The sequence below is a fragment of the Echinops telfairi genome, unplaced genomic scaffold (genome assembly GCF_000313985.2).
Source record: "Echinops telfairi isolate 266 unplaced genomic scaffold, ASM31398v2 ScPeMD7_7469;HRSCAF=8507_1, whole genome shotgun sequence".
NCBI classification, from domain to species: domain Eukaryota; kingdom Metazoa; phylum Chordata; class Mammalia; order Afrosoricida; family Tenrecidae; genus Echinops; species Echinops telfairi.
This window is the reverse complement of record NW_022111373.1, coordinates 121,500,783-121,518,394: the sequence shown is the minus strand read 5'-3', so window position 1 is coordinate 121,518,394 and position 17,612 is coordinate 121,500,783.

The window sequence follows — 17,612 nt, the reverse complement described above, 5'->3', positions numbered from 1 at the left end:
TTTTCCTTCAATTCACCTTTATTTCTCCATTCTTTCATTGTTTATTGTGTACATAACTGTGTTACTTTAAAATGCATATAAGCATTGACAGTATCTTTCATAAGAGGAACTTTTAAAAGTCCCTGGAAAAAATCACCACCTTTTCAAAATATTCTTCAATGAATTTTTTGAAACTATATGTATACCTAGTTTGTTAGCAGTTTAGAAAAGTGAGAGGAACAGTTAGAGATCTCTGTATATCTAATGTAGGAGACTGATTCCTTTTCGGTGTTCGTATGTGCTGATTTAAAAATCAGCCATGCAACAAGGGAGATAAAATGGCTGACAGAGCTAAGCTCTTTTCATGAAGGAATGCTGAAGACTGCATTTTTGGTAACCTGGGGCAAATTTTGTGATTAAAAAACACATTCATGGGTTTCCCCAGGCAAAATTTAAAACATATTTTGGAATAAAATTAACAGAATAAATTGCAGTCTTTCATAATGTACTTTTAGAACTGCAGGAATCTCATTTTGTTCCCAATTCATCTGTGATTTAATTTATCAGGCTTAACATATAGTTGAAAGCTACTTAGAACTGAATGATTGGTAATGCAGAGCTAATTATTGTATTATATTTATAAATTCAACAAGTCCAAAACTTACCCCCAAAACTATGGAATGTGGATATTCATGGATGGGTTTGGTAGTAAAATATTGCATCTGTCTGTCTGTCTATCTGTCTATCTATCTATCTATCTATCTATCTATCTATCTATCATCACATTACTTATGTTATTTAATATATTCATATTTAATGAAATGAGTGGGAGTATCAGGGGATCTATTAACATCTTCATTTCACTTAAAAAAAAACAAAATGCAAATGTGCCTGAGTAATTAATGGCTCATATTATCTTATGTGTTGGAATTAAAGGCAGAAAGCAGTGCTTATATTTTGCTAAAAATGCAACACATTAATGAAGCTGAACATTTGTTATATCAAGCAAGAACCCAGGGAAATACATAATTGTAGAAAACAGTCTAGTGGCTAAAGCATAATAACCTTGTCAAGCAAGGGAAGTAGTAACCATAGTGTAGTAGAATCACCTTATTGCTCTTCTGCTAACTACCCTCCGCGGTGTACATCAGAAGTTGGACCTATGATATTCTCCCCTGAGCCATTTTTCTTGATTTCTGGGCTTAGAACACAAATCCATGAGGAAAGGCTGTGACTTTTACAGGATTCCTCACTAAATGCAGTGGCCACCGGATGGTGCACTGCATCCTCCTGTGGTTTCGGCTGGCACTCCTACAGTTCTAGTCTGCTTGTCATCTTCCTGACTGGTTGACTAGGGTTATGTGCTCCTACATCAGAAGCGGAGACAGCCATAAAGAACAAAATGAGCAAACAAACAGAAGCAGGAAACAAATGGACAGACACCAGGAGTACTGTTCTTTAGGGTTTCTGAACTAGTAAATCTTTGTAGGAGCAGACGCCCATCTCTTGCCCATAGAGTGGCTGTTGGATTTGATCCACTGACCTGGGGATAAGCAACTCAATGCTTTTATTGTTGTTACTCAAAAGCTGTCACCCATTGAGTCAGCTCTGACTCATGGAAACCCGATACATAGGATAGTGCAGAATAACCTCCTAGGGGTGTCTGAGACTGAACGTCTTTCCAGGAGGAAAGCTGCATCTTTCCTTCACTGTGGTTTGGGACTGTAATCTCCTGCTAGCAGCCCCATGGTGCTGCCTTTCTCCTGCATAGAAGCTGCTGGTTGGGACTGCAGTTAGCACCCCTGTGTAACCACTAAGACACCAGGGCTTCTACTCTGAAGCGTCTAGCTGAATCGGATGATCAAAATGTTCTTCTTTTTAGGAAGGTGTTCAATTTGAGTTGTTTGTTTTCTAATGACTAGATTAGGGTCATGGATTTTTATTTTTTTTGAAGAATAATTCGGACTCAAACACACAAAAAATGCTTTTGCCGCCAGTCACATCACATTGTTTATAATAAAAACATGCAATCAGCACAAATTACAGATTGGTTAAAATAGTGTCTGCCAATTGTTCCCACTGCAAAGTTATTATTTTCTCTTTCCATATGCTAATATTAAAAAAGGTATTTTATTTTCAAAGTCTTTGTTTCCCGATGGTTGAACAAAATGGTTTATAAGATTTTCAGGGTTAAATGAAATTCTGTAATAAGTTCATCAAAATTTAGATTAAAGGAAGAATAATTAAAAATCTAACTATAATAAATTTCTAAAAAGTCACCTTCTATCTGATTAGTATCAAGAGGGACAGAGAGAGCGAGAGGGACTTCAAATAAGGAAAGTGGATAAAGGAGAGTGGAATGAAATAAAGTAGAAGAAAATAAAGACTACTGGAAGGAATGGATGATGAAAGCTAGAAAGATTTACAAAATAAATTCGATAAAAATATCCATCACAATTTACCCTAAGAGTTGAATTCATTTTATGGCAGACGGCAACCAGGACAGCAACATCTTGGAAAGCACTTGATTGTTCATTCAGCCAACTGGTCCATCGTTTTTCTTTTTTGAAATGTATTTATAAAACAGTCTTGAGCAAACCTATAAATAGCCAGAATATAAAGATGATTTGATGTGGTATGTCCCTTCTAGAAATTCATACAGAAGGACACCATCTCTAAGCATCATTAAAGACACCCTGGACAATATCATTACAAATTACTCTGACTTTCCCCCCCCTCCCCAGCATACAGGCATGAGGTTCTGGTGATGACAAAGTCCAATCATGATAGAGACGAGGGGATGAGTCTCAATAAGAAGTAGGCTAAGTGGGATTCTGAGATATGTTTCAAAGTAGAATGGAAGTTCATGAAGATTGAGTGGCAACATTCGGGATGGTTCATCCAGCCTGGAACCCTCCAGACAATGCTGATGGGCGAATACCAAGGATGTCATTTAATCGATGAAGCAAACGACGATGAAGGATAAATGCTCAAAAGGGTGACTATTGCTGACTTGTGGCTCTCAATCCAGTCCCTCCCTCTCCATCCTCTGCCCTCTCACTTTTCAGACAAGGATCATCACACCAGGCTGCCTTCCCTCCTTGAAAGCACACATCTAATGATTAGTGGATAAAGTAAAACAAAAGCCTGAGCCCCTTGATTCAAATGACACCTTCCTAGCTGAAATCTCGCTTGCTCATTCCTTCTTTGGCAGGTCCATTTGACTTCCCTCATTCCCTTGCAGGTTGTAATCCCCTACACACAAGGTGCCGTTTTCATTTCTTGGGAGACCTATGATTGCAGACTTTTTGTCAGATTAGCAAGTAGGGACGCTATGTATCAGAATCAACTTGATGGCAATGACTTAGTTATCAGAGAGTAGTAAGGTACCCTGGAGATGTAGTGGGCTCTGAATTGGGCTGCTAGCCATTCAATCAGTAGTTGGAACCCAACAGTCACTCTATGGGAGAAAGATGAGGTTTTCTTGTTCTTGTAAAGATTTATAACCTTAGAAACCCACTGGAGGAGTTCTATTCTGCCTTATTAGATTGTTCTGAATTGGAATGGCCTGGATAGCAGTGAGTGAACCAGTTATCACCTGAGAGTGGTCATTGCTTTTTAAACTCTTACGTAACATCTTCATAGATGTCCTGCAATTAATTCCATATTTCAGCCATGTACTCATTCTATCTTCTTATTAATTAACATATTTTATTGCACAAATTGAAAAAAGGAAATGATAAAAGCCTCATTTTGTTTTCAATAGGAACAAATAGAGGCCAAGTGATAGTAAAAGGGCACGAACTATAAAATGTTTCTAGACTTTAACATTTCTTCATTATTTTATACATTTTTCTTTTTAGAAATGCTTCCCTTCATTGCAGCTTCAGGACATGGGACCACAAAACACTTTTCACTATAAAAAATAAAAACCCCAAACCAAACCCAGTGCTATAGCGGTAATGCTGACACAGAGCAACCCTTTATAGGGTTCTGGGGCTGCAAGTCTTCACAAACACACAGATCCTCCTGAACCCCTCACTTTGTGGCTAGCTTCATCAGCTAGCTTAAAGTGCTGTCATGCTCATTTCTGATTTATTTTGAACTTTCCACGTCTCTAGCCTAGAAGTGCCTATGGACTTTCCAAGTCTGTGCATCCTTACGCTAGTAGACCACCACACCTCCCTCCACTCAAGTGGCTGGTGGGTTAGAATGGTCCATCTCTTGGTTAACAGCCTATCATGTAATTGCTCTGCCATCAGGGCTCCTTGCTATTGTCATTAGGAGGAGAGCGGGTAGCAAAAAGGATAAAAACAACAAACAAAAGAACAAGCAAAAAAACAACAAAAACGGAAAACAAGATGTTTTAAAGTCATTTAAAGTTTTTCAACTATTCCTGACTTACTATATGTGGGTTTCAGTTCCTTTTAGGAACTCTGCTTGATAGATATAGATAAAGAAATCATCTTCATAAGCCCCTTTTTAATTTACGCATTTGCCATCAAAAGTTGAATGACCATTTGAGAACACCCCTTCTCTAGTTGTCTTACAGACCTACACAGTCCTATTTACTATTTGTCATGTTTTCTGGCCACAGGCTTTTTACCAGTGGACATCAAGTCACTTGCTGACTCATGGCAGCATGATCCCAGATATCTCAAAGCTGAACCGCGCTCCTCAGGGAACTCGGCTGATTTCCCAGAAGCAGATTTCCCAGAACTCAGCTGATTTCCCAAAGCAGCTCGCCAAGTGTTTCTTCTGAGGTGCTTCTGGGTGGACTTGAACCTCCTACCTTTTGCTTAGCAACCAAGTACTGGGCTATTTTTCTCAACTGGGACACCTCCAGTCATTTATTATCATTTTGCTTGCAAATGCCGTGTGTGTGTGTGTGTGTGTGTGTGTGTGTGTGTGTGTGTGCATAATACTTATTGTTCCTACATTCCCATCCACATGTTGTCTCTGGTTGTTTTGACATTAGAGAAATGCAGGCTGTGCCGGGGGATCAGTGAAGTTTCGTAATGCAGACTCCAGGAAAACAGAAACCGAGATTAGGGAAGGTGGGGCACACATACCCACAGACTCACTTGAGACCAATAAATTATGACCATAACTGCAGCCAGTATCATTTAAGTTCTCTTTAGGTTCTGATGATAGAGCACTAGCTTATCACCATGCTGACAACTGCAAACCCCGGTGGCCCCTGCTTCTGTCTTTTCTATTTGTTACCTAGTCAGCCACCCGGAATTTAATAGCACAGTAAAGAATCTGTCCAAGGAGATCTCAAGAAAGATATGAGACAAAGCTAGTAAATACTTATTCTTTGTCTAGTGAAGAAATTATTTCTTCCACCTAAGTACTACCTGTTCAGTGCAAGAGGAAGAACAGATATAAGATTACTATATTGTCTGTGAAGATCTGTTTGATTATCTGTTGTTATTGAGAATAATGAAGCAATTTTTGTGATTGAAAATTGAAAAGTATAGACTCTATATTTGGTTTATAATTTAAGAATGATTATATAGTTTTCTTTTCTGGGTGCTACTTGTAATTCTAAAGAACCAAGATTTTTTTTCTGTCAGAAATATTTTCAGTTAAAAAAGATGGTTTTAAATAAAATATTTTACATATTCTAACAATTGAAAGAAAAAAGCATATAGGAATGGATTAAAACAAAAGTTTCTGTAGACATCTAAGCCTAACTTTTCAAGGTTTAAGATCATTACCTATTGCTCCTAATGATAATAAATCATATAAGCTGTGAACTTTTTTTATCATTTTGAATCAGGTAAATATTCAATTTAATCTTCAAACACCTGCTTCCATTTATAAAGTGTGGGGAACAAACAAAGGGATAATTTATCTTTTAGTTTAAAAAATTATGGAAGCATATGGCTCCAAGCCATATGAGGAGTCACCATGAATGTATATGATGTGTCATATACAAATTTAGTTGTTATTGATATTTTGTGAACACATTTGCTTATACTAGTTTATACTACTCCACCTTATTTAAGAAATTAAGTAATTTGTATCATGAAAAGTTTACTTTAACAAGAACCTTTTTCTGTCATTCTCGTCCATAGGACTCATCTTTTTTCCTAAATTTTTTTATGTAAGTATTTCATATTTACACAAGTAATGCAAGCCTTATACATGTGTTAGTCAGCCCCTCCATGCCCTCCACCACAGTCATTCTTGTAAAGACAGTGCCCTGCTCTTTTCACAGCAACAAGAAGGGAAACAAACCCAAAAGTAGAGCATCATTGAAAGAACTCATAGGAGGAGTGAAAGTTTGGTAAATAAATGTAGAAGGCAATCTTGTGTTATTTGTGTAAAAATACATGCACTGCATAATTCAGATCTTTTCTTTCACTAGTTTCATGTCAATATTCTTTATTTTTACTATGATGGTAATCAAGCAAAGGGACCTGAGACAAGTGAAATTTATAGATACTACTGTGTGCTTTGACTTAGATTTTAGTAAGCTTATCAATTTCAAAGGTCTCTTTAAAGTAATGGAATATGAGTCTAAAAACTTCATACAGTGTTTGAAAGAATAATTAGGAAACATGGAGATGAGAACCTATAATTAATCAAATAATATTATGTTCATATGAACATATTTCTTTAATAATATCTTTTCTTTTTATGCAAGCATCAGTTTGCCCTTATGATATTTGTTTCCTCCCACTTTCCTAGATTTTTTAATCATGAAATTTCCGAGTGGAGAATTAATGTCTTATTTTTCTTTCCAATTTTAGTATATGTGCTGCCAAAATGAGCACATATTTTATTTTCCTTTGTACAAAATAATTCCCACGGGCTATCAGCTAGGCTAATTATATATACATTTGATTTTAACAGAAGGTAAGTGTAGAAAGTAACCTTTTTAAAATTTCCAAACACATATTCAAATATATTTTGAGAACTTTTTCATTCAAAACTGAGTAAGGTGTTCTAAACTAGAAAGATTATTCTAAACCGTTTTTTGTTCATTGATATTCATTGCATCTGGTGGCAATCTTAAACGAATTCCCTCATTCCCCAAGAGTCCACATACTCAAGAGCAAATACATGCCAAATAATGTTCACATAATCTGTTGGAGTCACAGAATTTATGGACACATTCATGGACTCACTTTAATTAAGATCAAGTAAAGCTTAATTAAATAATTTCAAAATTAGTTATTCCAGTACATACATGCATGGCATGGGTTTATTCCAAATAAAATGCATTTAAGTATGGCTGCTCAACCAGCAGATGGCTGCAGGTAAATTCTTTTATTTCCTTTTTCAGTGTTTTATTGGCATATAATCCACATATCCTACAATTCAATATCTCCATCATATCAAGACTTATTGTACAATCATTTTCAAAAATACTTCTTACTCTCATCACATATTTAATTTTAGTTTCTTTTTTTATTTGGAAAAGCAATCTAATTACATCAGCTAGAGTATTATATTAACTCCAGAATTCTCATAAGATAATGTCCAGTATTCCATAAAGACCATATTGGAGTACAGGTGTTTTTTTTTTAAATAAAAGTTTTCATTTATGAAACTATAGCCTGTTTTTCATGACACTAAAGGTGACCTTTTAATGCTTTTAAAAATCTATGCACTGCAACAAATAATTTTTAGCCACGCTATAACTTTCCTTTGAAAATAACTGGTCTGTTTGACGTAAATTTTACCAGATGACCATAAGGGCTGGTTTCCTTATTCGTGAACTTGCATATAAAACATTCTTTTAGAAAACAATTAAAATTGATAAATATATCCTGTTTACAGAATTAATGAAAGTATTCTAATTTCAAAATTATCAATATATGCTGCATGTAAAATTCATGAATATATACTATATTTAGAAGTTCAAAGGTTTTATAACTGAGACTTACTTGTCCTGTGATTGTTTTGCAATGTTTTAAGAAATTTACATAAAGGTCAACTGGTCATGAATTTTGTTCAAACCTTTTGGATAACTTTGTATATTAAGTACTTCTAGAATCCTGACTAATCAGAGCACTCATTTACTTAGCACATAATGTGTTACTCAATTACAAATTGTGTATTAAACCTACACAAGATTCTATACACGGTTTTCTGGGTTATTTTTTGAAAATGGAAATAAGAGATTCTGCTTATGATACCAAAAATAAGCATATAATGCAAACTGATAGAGAGGCAAAGTGATATTAGAGTTACAAGCCACAAATTTAAAAATAACTACTGTATGGTCAAATATTATAATATGAGAAATATTGCAGAGATCTTATATATTTCAAAGGATAGTGTAGTAGTTACATAATCCGGTGTCAATTTGAGATTGATGGGTTGGAGTCTGGCCTGTCAATCAAGATATAACCAATGAGGCCCCTATGTGGGCATGGCCTTCTTCTGAGACTTCTGGGAACTCCTGTATTTTCTCCTGGGAGCCTGGAGACACTTCTCTCTCTCTCTGCTCAATCCCTAGGAGATGCTCTACTGACAAGACACATGGCGTTATACCCTGGGAGCTGAAGAAGCCACATAGGCCTATCCTGATGCAACCAGACCTCCGGAGTCAGAGAAGCCACATAGAGACCCCTGCCAGAGCTGAGATGCTTGCAATACCACTGGATCCACAAGACGTCTAACCCACTGGCCTGTGATTCTCCTGCATTCAGCATCATTGCATGCATTTCCTGAGTCTGAAGAGGACTTTATAGATTGGTATAGGACATATGGGATGATATTGGACTTATGGACTTGCCCTGGACTGGAATGTTTTCCTAATATTCAATTGTGCTTGTATATAAACCTCTCTATTATGCACATATGAGTTTGTCTATGAATTTGTTTCTCTAAACTCTCCAGACTAACACAAAAAGTAAAATAAGTGTATAATTAAATATACAGATTCTGAGTTGGATAAAAGAAAATGGGCAGAATGAATATTTAAAAAGAAATTCATTGGTAATAATTGTTTAAAATTGGAAGTACCCAAGATGTCCTTCAAAAGTGGCATAGATAAAAACACAAGTGTACCCATGCAATGTAGTACAATTCAGTGACACAAATACATGAGCTAGCAAGTTCGGAAAAGATAAGGAAAAACACTGAATGCATATTATTTGTGAAAGTAATCCACCACCTGGTCAGTTCTGTACTCATCAATTCCAATTAGCTGACAAGGAAAATTATGTTTTTATTATTGTTAGGTGCCATTGAGACAGTTTTAATACACAGCAACCCCATGCACACAACAAAATGAAACCAGTGGCATCTTCATAAGTGTTATGTTTGAGCCCAGTGTTACAGCCACTGTGTGAATCCATCTCGTTCTCTTTTCTGCTGACCCTCAACTCTACCAAGCTGGCCTCCGTCTTCAGGGGGGGAGCTTATCTTGGTAACACGACTAACGTACGTAAAATGAAGTCTCCCAGCCTTTCTTTGAAGCATCGTGGGTCTACCTTTTCTAAGCAGATTTGTTTGCTCCCCTGACAGGCCATGGCAGATTCATAATTTTTCATCTAAACCTTAATTCAAAGGTATCAATTATGCATCTGTCTTATTTACTTTCAAGCTTTCATGCACACAGGGGGCCATTGAAAACACCACGGCTTGGATTGGGCGTGCCTTAGACTCACAGGGCTATTTTAGCTGTAACTCTTAAGGAGATTACACGAATGGCCCAGTGTGAAACATCAAATGAGTGTGACTGCTGTTTCCAAGAATATTCTTTTGGGATCCAAGCAAAACTGAATCCTTGGCAATCTTTGTCTTTACTCCGTTTATCCTGATATTGTTTATTGTTCTGGTTGCGAGGATTTTGGTTTTCTTTACATCGAGGAATAATCCATACTAAAAACTGCAGTCTTTGATCATCACCAGAAAGAGATGTAAGTCCTGTTTATTTTTTACAAGCAAAATTGTCTCATCTGCATATGAAAGATTATTAATGATACTTCCTCCAATCCTGAATCTGGATTCTTCTTCAAACTGTAGTTTCTCAAATTATTTGCTCAACAAGCAATTACATATATATGATGAAAGGATATAAGTCTGACGTGAAACTTTCTTATTTTGAACCATTCTGATGTCCTTATTCTGCTTCAATGACTGCCTCTTTGTCTATGTGCCTGCATTTGTAAAAACCAAAATGATGTGGGGGTGCTGTCTGACAGTCTCTGACTTCATACGGGGAAGGAAAGAATCACTATTCTCAGTGTCAAATGCCTCTTATCCTCCATCGTTTTTGTCTTATTTTGAAGTCAACCATCTTCCCCATAGTGCTATCCTTCTGTGACTGAGTTCAACAATTTGTTGCAATGTCCACCCAAAACTCATAGACAATACTCATGATTATGAGGTTTATATAGGTGAGTTAAACTCAGTTGTTCAATGAGAATAATTCTCCGCTGCATATACACAGGCCTTCCTGGGGTTTCAGCCTCCTAGGCTGGCCTCTGCCCTGCTCTGGCAATGTACCAAAGCTCTTTTATGGGTGTTAGCAAATGCCCATAAGGCATACATCTCTTCTATTAACTTCAGTCCAAAGGCACTTGGCTCCAGCAAACCCCGTTCCCCCAATTAAATGCCCAGAGGCAACCCACTCCACAAGCCAGGTTCACAGCCCAGAACACGCAGCTTTATTTGCTCTGTGATCTGAGAAGTTTTACTCTCTGCCTCACGACCTGGATCCTGGTTCTCCAGTTTTACCCCTCTGCCATTCCTTTGATGTAGAGACTGTCTCCTGTGAAAAGGAGGTTCAATATGTAGGGATAGTCAGGTCCAAAGATGTGTTTCACTACTGGCTCTTCCCTTTTGCTGATAGTAAGACCCCCCATATCCTACTTTTGTCCTGGATACTTTATACTCCACAGGATGGCTTTACAATCAACTGTTAACAATAAATTACAGCTGGATCATATAATACAATCAGCATTGCCCACACCATCTTAAGCAGACCATCAGGAAAATGAAGATCAGTTTGTGGGTTAGGAAGGGGTATGGCTAGAAGAACTACACTAAATAGTTCACTGTATTGGAGTTTCTCATGAGCACAGTTACATGGATTAGATCTCTGAATCTCCCAATGCTATCTATAGATTGTTTGGATGCGCCTAAATTCCTTTGCATAATCAATGAAAGACAAATAAACATCATTCTCAAAATCTCTACCAGAGCCCACGATGGCACAGAGTTGAGTCGAACTACTAATTACAAGTTTGGCAGTTCAAAACCAACAGCTGCTTCCAGGGAGAAACATGAGGTTTACTACTGCTGTAGAGGTATCGTCTCTGAACCCACAGCACAGTTTTATGCTGTCCTAGATGGTTGCTATGAATCTGTATGGACTCGATATCAGTGAATTTAATTTGGAATATTCTCTGCTTTCATTCAAGCTCACCCTCATGTAAGCAATGATATCCCTTCATTCCATGTCCTCTTTTTAATCCAGCTAGAATTGGGAAGCTCCCGATTAATACACAGCTAATACTGTTTTTGAATTACCTTCAAAAATTGTCCTTGCCTATTCTGTTGGGGCACATTTAACTGGAAAGAACACAAATATGGATTTTTTCCCCCCATCACTTGTCTAGGTAGCTGTGTTAGAAATTTCCTAGCAAAAAATAAATGCTTTCAATGCTGTCTTGGTTTGTTGAAACATGTTAACTAGTATTGTGCCAATTCATGGAACCTTGTTTTTTGCCAATGCCTAGAATGCTGCTGAACTTCTCCCTTCTGTACCATAGGTTCTTCAACATATGCTAGATGTCGAAGTGATGGAATAGCAATCCGTTTTAATGGTACAGTGACTCAATGTATTGCTTCCATGTTCTTTGCATGCTTCCTGAATTATTTAATATTTGCTCATATAATCTTTCAATATTGAAGCACAAAGATTGATATTTTTCTTCAGTTCTTTAGTTTTTGTTTCAATTCTTTCAGCTTGAAAAATGTGTTCTTCCTTTTTGGTTTCTAACTGCAGATAGTTGCACATTTTATTATACATTTTTAATTTGTTCTTGAGCTTCCCTTTGAATTTTTTTTCAGCACTTTGACTTCATCATTTTTCTGCTTGCTTTGGCTACTCTCTCTCTATTCAAGGACAAGATCCAGAGCCTTTTTTCACATCCATTAAAGTATTTTATTTCTTTTCTGCCTTTTTACTGATCTTTTCCTTTCTCCATTTAAGATGCTCCCTCATATCACCTTTCAACTAACCTGGTCATCAGTCATTATTGTTCAGTATATCAACTGTATTCTTGAGATGATCTCTAAGTTCTGGGAGAATATACTCAAGGTTGTACTGTGGCTCTCGTGTATTTGTTTTTGTTTTCTTCAACTTCAACTTAAACTTGCACATGAGCAATTGATGGCTTGTTCCACAGTAGGGCCCTGGCTTTGTTTTAGCATAAGCTATCTTATGTCTCAATCATCTCTTTCTACAGAGGTAGTGAATAAATTTCATGGTTATTATGTATGGTGAGGTTCACATGTAGAGTTTCCATTTATGTTGTTGAGGAAGAGTTTTTTTTCAATGAAGTTGTTGGGCTTGCAAAATTCTATCACATGGTCTCCAGTGCTGTTTCTATAACCAGCATCATGTTTTTCAACTATTTATGCTTCTTCATTTCCTACTTCTGCATTGTAATAACAGTAATTAACAATGCATCATGTTTGCATGTTTGATACATTTTGATCTGCAGCTATTGATAAATTTTTCAATTTTTTTCATCATTGATTTTCTTTGTTGGTATGCAAATTCAAAGATCAATGCTCTAACTGATCTTCCTTGCAGACCTGATGAGAGCACCATAGAACTTCCTTGCAAGACCTTGAACTACCTTGCAAGACGTTGAGCTGCCTCAAAGAAACAAACATAAGAAACTCCACTTTAGAGAAGAAATAAAACGTAACATTGGGGCTCAAACAAGAAATGGGACCATCGCCAAGAATCAACAACTTATCCAATGAGTCACCACAAAAATGTGGGGAACCCTGATAAGACTTGGCTGAGACCTGATCGATGTCCAAAAGCCAGCCAAGTCACCTAACGTGTAGAGAAACCTGATAAGACTTGACTGGGACAGTGAAGATGTCAAAGAGGCAGCCAAGCTGTCCATTTAAACCCGGGTAGAGACACTGACTTTGTAGAGAGCCAGAAAGGAACCAAGGACATCAGCTCCCTCTCTCTCCAACTCTACCTGGGGTGAGTACCCTGATGAAGGCAATGCTTGTTGGGACTATGATGCTAGAATGAAATGTGTGAAGAGTGCTGTTATTATGCCCCTATGCTCATAGTTGTTTATCCTTAGTAGTCTGAGCTATATTTAAATTGTTTGATGTGTGTTTGCAGTGAATAAACCGAGCATTCGAAATGTCTAAGAGCATTAAGTAATTATTGATCACGCCATTCACGACAGGACCTATGTGCATGATCTTATCACAGACAGCATTGTAAAACAAAATTGAGACATATTAAATCACATAGTTGTCCAACTGAAAATAGTCTGTTCCAGTCCATTTCAGCTTACTAATGCCTATAATTTTGATCTTTAGGTATTTCATTTAATATTTTACTTCAATTTTCTTAGATTAAAATGTTGTACTTTCCATATTCTGATTATTAGATGTTTTCAGTTGTTTGTTGTCCTCTTCAGTAATGCCATGTGAGCAAGTGAAGATAATGCAAGCTTTGCTCCATCCAAGTCACTAACTTTTATTGTACTTTTAGAAAGGAACTGTCCATCAGAGATAAAATCATAAAACCCCCAATTCAAACCCTTTGTCAGTGAGTCCATTCCAACTTATAGCAACTCATAGGGTTTCCCAGGTCGTGAATCCCCATAGGAGCAGATAATCAAAGTTTTCTCCCTCAGAGTGACTGGTGGTTTGAATAATTGATCCTGAAATATGTAACACAATGATTAACTCTGGTTCCATGGTTGTAGGTTGTTTTTGTTGTTGTAGTTTCCCCCAGTCTGCTACTACTTAAGTATGTATGAAAGAATGAAATTCTGCTATGCCCTGCACTATCCCCACAATTGTTACATTTCAGCCCATTGTTGTAGCCATTGTGTCAATCCAATATATCAAGGATCTTTCTCTTTTTTACTGCCCTACCACTTTATCAAGCATGATGTCTTTTTCTAGGGACTGGTTTCCTGATAAAATATCCACAGTGTGTGAGACAAGATCTTATCCTCCTCCGATCTAAGGAGAATTCTGGATGTGCTTCTTCCAAGACAGATTTGCTTTTTGGCAGTCCATGGTGTTTTCAATATTCTTCATCAACACCATAATTCAAATATACTCATTTTACTTCAAAATTTCTCATTCCATGTCCACTTGAGTATATCACATGGCTTATGTTCTTGCGATGCTGAAAGCTATGGCCGGAGTATATCAAGTGCATGGTTACCTAAAGTGAACAGCTGTTAGCAAAACTTCTAGGTTAAGAATAGACTACAAAGAAGTAATCAACTGACCACTTTGGAGGAGGTAGCCACTGAAAATCTTTTGCATAGCCTGGAGACATTGTTGGATACTGAAGGTCTAGAGAATGGAATGGGAACATTTTCAGAGGTAGTCCTGAGTAGTGGGGCCCCTCTGATCACAAGGCACTGGAAATGTGACTAAGAAGAAGCTGCTTTCGCAGAGTAGAGCTGACCAGGGTGACATGTATGCAATAGAGCCTGTAGGAGTAGAACCTTCGGAATCTTCATTTGCTGATATGGTCCAACTCAAGTTAAGAAGAAACAACTGTAAAGATCTATGAATAATTTAATCTTGGAATGTATCATGTATGAATCTAGGGAACTCAGAAGTCATCAAAAGTGGAATAGAATGCATAAAGATTGATAGTCTAGATATTTGTGAGATGAAATATACTGATATTGGCCATTTGCATTAGAAAATCATATGCTTTACTATGCTTGGAACAACACAGAAAAGAGTGGTTCCACATTCATTGTAAAAAAGGACATTTCAAGATTGATCTTTATTTACAATACTGTTTGTGATACAATTATATCTATCTGCCTTCAAGGAAATCCATCCAATACAACTATTAATTAAATTTATGCACCAACCACAAAAGCTAGTGATGAAAAAATTAAAGAATGCTGCCAATTTCTTTGGAATGAAATTGACCAAGCAAGTAATAAAAAATGCATTGGTAATTATTGGCAATTGGAATGCAAAAGTTGGAAGCAAAGTGTAAGAAACAGTGGTTGGGAAATATGGAATTTGTGATAGAAACAAGGCTAGCTAGCTCATGAAAGAATCTTGTAAGGCCAATGAACTGGTCATAGCAAATACCTTCTTCCAACATCATAAATGATTATTATACACATGGATTTATCCAGATAGAATCCACAGAAATCAAATTGACTACATGTGAAGTAAGAAACAATGGAGAAACTCAATACCAACAGCTAAAACAAGGTCAGAGTCTGACTGGAAAACAGACCATCAATTGCTCATGTGTAAGTTCTGGTTGAAATTGAATAAAATTAAAACAAGTCTGTGAAAGCCAAAATACAACCTTGAGTATACACCACCTGCATTTCAAAGAACATCTCAAGAGCAGATTTTCTGCATTGAACTCTAATGACAGAAGGCCTGGTGAAATGTGGGATGACATCTAAAATATCGTGCAGTAATAAAGAAAGGGTTATTAAAGAGACAGGAAATAAAAAATTAAGGTGGATGGCAAAAGAGCCTACCTATCAAGGAACACTTGAAACACTTGCCCCAAAGGTCAAGGAGTACAGCATTCACTAAGAATTTCAAGTCAATGTAAAGGCCGTCAAATCCTCACAACTAAACCAATAGATAACATCATGATAAATGTATATATGCCTGAATTTGTCAAGGATTTCATCTTGCTTGCATCCACACTCAATGATCGCAAAAGCAGCAGTCAATCTAACAAAATATTGCATTGGACAAATAGGCTACAAAAGACCTCTTTAAGTGGTGAAGAACCAAAACAACAAGGGTGCACTTGATTCAAACTATACAATTCAAGTGTTACCCAGGTTGAAGTTATTAGGTGCCACCAAGTTGGTTCTGACACAAATCAAGCCTTTGAACAAAACCAAATACTGCCCAGTCCTGTACCATGCTCAAAATTGTTCTTTTGTCTAAGCCCATTGTCGCAGCCACTGTGTCCATCCATTTGGCTGAATGTCTCCTCTTTTCACTGCCTCACTACAGTACCAAGCATGTTTCCCTTCCCCAGGGACTGGTCTGTCCTGACATGTCCAAAGTACTTAAGATAAAGTCTCATCATCCTTTTCCACTAAAGAGCATTCTGACTGTGCTTCTTCCTAGATAATGTTTTGTGGGGGTCAGTGTAGCAGTTACATAATCTCCTGTAAACTTGCAAAGGGATGACTCGAGCCTGTCAATCAGGTCTCAGCTTGATTACTTCATTTGGAGGTACAGTGGGAATAAATAGCTCACTGAAGGTCATCTACATTCTCTCTCCCTGGGAGACATTCCTGTTGACAAGCAACATGGAGCTACACTGATAGAACCAGAGCTCTGGAGCTGGAGGAGCCATGTGGAGACCCACGCCAGTGCTGAGATGCTTCCGCCAGTGCTGAGATGCTTCCACCACCACTGAATCCACAAGACTTTCCACCCACTGCCCTGTGACCTTCCTGAATTTGCTGTCATTGCATGTGTTGCATGAGTCTGAAGAGGAATTTACAGACTGCTTTTGGACATATGGGCTAATATTGGACTTGATCTGGACTGGGATGGGATGTTTTCTCACTATACAATTGCTCTTTTATATAAAGCTCTTTCCTATACACAGATGAGTGACTATTATGAATTTGTTTTATTGTAAACCCAGATTAACACAGTCAGTCTATGTATGATACTTTCAATATTCTTCTTCAACACCATAAATCAATTGCATAGATTCTTTTTCAGTCTTCTTTATTCAATATCCAAAATTTATGTGCATGCAGCAATTTAAAATATCATGACTTGAGTTAGGCCTACCTTAGTCCTCAGAGTAACATTTCTTAAAGATGTCTGTGCTACAGATTGCCCCAATGCAGTCTATTCTTATCTCTTGACCGCTGCTTCTATGAGCATTGATTGTGGATCCAAGCAAGACAAAACATCAACAACAATCTTTTCTCCATTTATCATGATGTTACCCACTGGTCCAGTTGTGAAGATATTGGTTTTCTATACAACAAGTTGTGATTTATATTGAAGGGTACAAACCTTGATCCTCATCAGCAAGAGCTTCAAGCCCTCCTCACTTTCAGCAGGCAAGATTGTGTCAGCTGCATATCATTGGTTGTTAACAAGCCATTCTCCAATCTTGATGCCCCTGTTTATTTGCTAAGTGCACATGTTGAATCAGTATGCTGACAAGATACAACCCTGACACACACATCTTCCGATATTAAACCATGCATAATTACCTCATTTTATTTCCACAACAGGAGAGCTGATGAGTGGTGGGAGGACATCAAGAACCTCATTCATGAAGAAAGCAAAAATATATTAAAGATAGGAGAGAAAGAACAGATCAAAGTCTATATCAGCAGAATATCTGAAACTTGCTCTAAATCATAGAGTAACTCAACCAAGTGGAGGAAATGATGGAGTCA